We start from the raw sequence: 3,652 nt of genomic DNA, 5'->3' as shown, positions 1-3,652 counted from the left end.
GCATGTACACATATACACTACCAAATGTAAAATAGATAGCTAGTGGGAAGCAGCCACATAGCACAGGGAGATCAGCTCAGTGCTGTGTGTCCACCTAGAGCGCTGAGATAGGGAGGGTGGGAGGGAGACGCAAGAGGGAGGAGATATGGGGATATATGTATATTTATAGCTGATTCACTTTGTTATACAGCAGAAACTAACACACCATTGTAAAGCAATTATACTCCAATAAAGATGTTAAAAAAAAAAAGAAATAGTGGTAATAACAGTAGTGGGGTAGTAATATGAGTGAGCTACCTGAATTTGAAAAACTTCAAAATGTTTTCAAAGAACTTCTTAAGAGACAATTGACTCGCGTAGGCTCTGCATAAAAATACCCTCCTGTGGACACCTGTGAAGTGTTGAGGCTAATTGAGGCTTCTGATGCTGATTATGGACAAGTTGGCGGGTTGCTGTTTTTCCTCCACTGAATTCCATCTCGTTTTCTACTCCTGCCTTTCAGTGGGGCTGTGAGTGTATCGGATGTAAAGAGTACTAAATGGAAGCGTGCTTTTGTGTGGAAGTCATTACAGTGAACACCTGTTCACTGTTGAGTTTAATTGGACCACAGCTGGTGCTGATTGTGTGCAAAAGGGGGCTGCTCCTCTCTCCCGCGGAGGAGCTTGCTGTCAGTCTAACAGTGGGGAAGTCGACGCTCTGAAGTTCAGCTTGCACATTGCAGTCAAGTACTCTCCGCCCTGTATGGCTAGTTGCCTCCGAGGTACACTGTGGTCAATTTAGCCAGGCAAGAAGAAAATGGTGCCTGCATCTTTGGTCTATTTTTTTAAATCAGCTCAGTTCCACATATGGAAATTCGGGGAAATATGGGGGAGATGGTTGGTACAAGTTTAGCATAATTATTTACAAAGGAAACAAAGAAATGGAAGCTTCGCTCAGAGTGATATTCTTAGTAATATTAGCTGTTCACCTGTGTCCAGAGATGATAGGCATTGAATACATGTATAAATAGGAAACCAATAATGTAGCTCAGTGGTCATGAGATAGTGACAAATTAAGATTACATTCTTGTGATCACTTCGGCAGCACATATACTAAAATTGCAATGATGCAGAGTTTAACATGGCCCCTGCCCAAGGATGACACACAAATTCATGAAGTGTTCCATATTTTTGCACATGAAAGGATGCTCAACGTCACTAATCATTAGAGAAATGCAGATCAAAACTACAATGAGGTATCACCTCACACCAGTCAGAATGGCCATCATCAAAAAGTCTACAAACAATAAATGCTGGAGAGGGTGTGGAGAAAAGGGAACCCTCTTGCACTGTTGGTGGGAATGTAAATTGATACAGCCACTATGGAGAACAGTATGGAGGTTCCTTAAAAAACTAAAAATAGAACTACCATATGACCCAGCAATCCCACTACTGGGCATATACCCTGAGAAAACCATAATTCAAAAAGAGACATGTACCAAAATGTTCATTGCAGCTCTATTTACAATAGTCAGGACATGGAAGCGACCTAAGTGTCCATCGACAGATGAATGGATAAAGAAGATGTGGCACATATATACAATGGAATATTACTCAGCCATAAGAAGAAATGAAATTGAATTATTTGTAGTGAGGTGGATAGACCTAGAGACTGTCATACAGAGCGAAGTAAGAGAAAGAGAAAAATAAATACCATATGCTAACACATATATATGGAATCTAAGAAAAAAAACGGTTCTGAAGAACCTAGGGGCAGGTCAGGAGTAAAGATGCAGATGTAGAGAATGGACTTGAGGACATGGGGAGGGGGAAGGGTAAGCTGGGACGGAGTGAGAGAGAGGCATGGACATATATACACTACCAAACGTAAAATAGATAGCTAGTGGGAAGCAGCCGCATAGCACAGGGAGATCAGCTCGGTGCTTTGTGACCACCTAGAGGGGTGGGATAGGGAGGGTGAGAGGGAGACGCAAGAGGGAGGGGATGTGGGGATATATGTATATGTATAGCTGATTCACTTTGTTATACAGCAGAAACTAACACAACATTGTAAAGCAATTATACTCCAATAAAGATATTTAAAAATATATTTTAAAAAAGATTACTTTCCTGATTGAAGAAATGACTATGGAAAAAGACTGTCTGTAGCCTTTAATAATAATAGTATTAATAATAAGCTCGAGTTGTTGACTTAAAAAGAACAGATGCCGACTTGCATATTTCAGTCGTTTAGATGTAATTCACATTACTTATTCATTTAATATCAAAATGCATTGAAACAATGAAACATTGAGCCTACAAAGGCCCTTGCCTCATATTCATATTAATATTATTAACTTGCATGATTCTGAGGATGACCCTTGCGTCCCAGGGATGGCAACAATCGCCCAGAAACCAGGAAACATCCTTGCTGAAACAAATCTGCTGATACTCGATTTTGGCTGTTCAGCGGGGGTCATCCCTCCTTGTGGGGGGCTAACAGGTGTTGTGGGCATGACCCACCTTTGGGGGAGGTGAAACTGACTTGCTTCTGAGGGTAAAGGGTCAGATGAGTGGTTGTATCTAAAAACTATTCCAGCGCTCCATTTTTTGTTCTTTTGATATTTGCACAGTCCGTTTGTACATAGGGTAAGAAAGCTCACTTTACCATTTTTGTTTGCTGAGATAGGTCTGGTTCACCACCCTCAGCCCAGGAGGGGAAATGAGGCTGAGAGTTTCCCTAGAGTCAAAGTGCAGGGCAAGATGTAAACTATGGGCCTCTCCTACGTCAAGTTCAACAGCCTCTCCGCTACCACGGCAGCCTTGGTCTTAGCGCTTAAGGTGCCACCCAAACTGAACAGGGACTCCTCTGAGGTGGAATCCAGCTCCACTGTGCCATTTTCTAGCTGTGCAGTCTTGGGTTAGCCAGTCCTCCCCTGTGGGTAGGATCAAATGAGAAAACTTTGCAAAAATGCTTTGTCAACTGTGAAGAGCCTTACAAATAGAGAGACATTTATGACTCAAGAGGCAGCTTTTCAGTCCAACTGAAAACAGATTTTTCTGCATGAGAAACCGTTCCTGTGAAAGGCAACAGTGAGAGATTCAAGGGTGGAAAGTGTATGCTCTCTCCTCTGTTCTCTTTTTGGTGACTTACAATTAATGATTCCTTTCAAGCAGATACCAAATGCAGCATCACTATTGATCAATAGATGTTCTTCCCCAATTGTTTGTGTTAGCTCTCTACTTTTCAACCGAAGACTACACTTGTGCTCTTTGAGGAAACATACGCTTGCACACGTACACACATGCTCTCTTTCCCAGCACAGATGGAAAGCAGTCTGAGTTCACATGAGTGAGGTCACAGGTACTTCCTGTGTGCTGGCGTGGTCTTTCTATAGCTAGGCTCACCCTCACCACCACCCCAAGTGGATGGAAAACGTGAGCTGCCCCTGATGAGATGATGTGAGCCGACCTCAGTGTTTGGTAGAAAGGCCCTGGGGAATTGTATGTCTGGAGGCCTTCCCCTCTGTGCCGCCAGAAGTCACTTTGACATCCAAAGACCATCCATGGCCTGTGCTGGGTTGACTAATTTGCCCTTACGCGATCAGACCATAGGGTCAGGCCAGAAAAAAATAACTGATGATCATTTTCCTGAATTAAGAAATAAAGGGACA

The 3,652-nt window shown here is 42.7% G+C and overlaps 1 non-coding gene across 1 annotated transcript; it reads left to right on the top strand.

Moving 5' to 3' along the window:
- Positions 1 to 1,067: 1,067 nt before the first annotated feature.
- On the top strand, positions 1,068 to 1,171 carry LOC114897387. Its single transcript, XR_003794108.1, has one exon. It is a non-coding gene; the product is annotated as a U6 spliceosomal RNA (small nuclear RNA).
- The last annotated feature ends 2,481 nt before the right edge of the window (positions 1,172 to 3,652 follow it).

This window comes from Monodon monoceros, unplaced genomic scaffold (genome assembly GCF_005190385.1).
Source record: "Monodon monoceros isolate NGI ecotype Baffin Bay Population unplaced genomic scaffold, NGI_Narwhal_1 Super_Scaffold_16, whole genome shotgun sequence".
In the NCBI taxonomy this organism is placed as follows: Eukaryota; Metazoa; Chordata; class Mammalia; order Artiodactyla; family Monodontidae; genus Monodon; species Monodon monoceros.
This window is presented reverse-complemented; position numbering and strand designations above follow the sequence as displayed.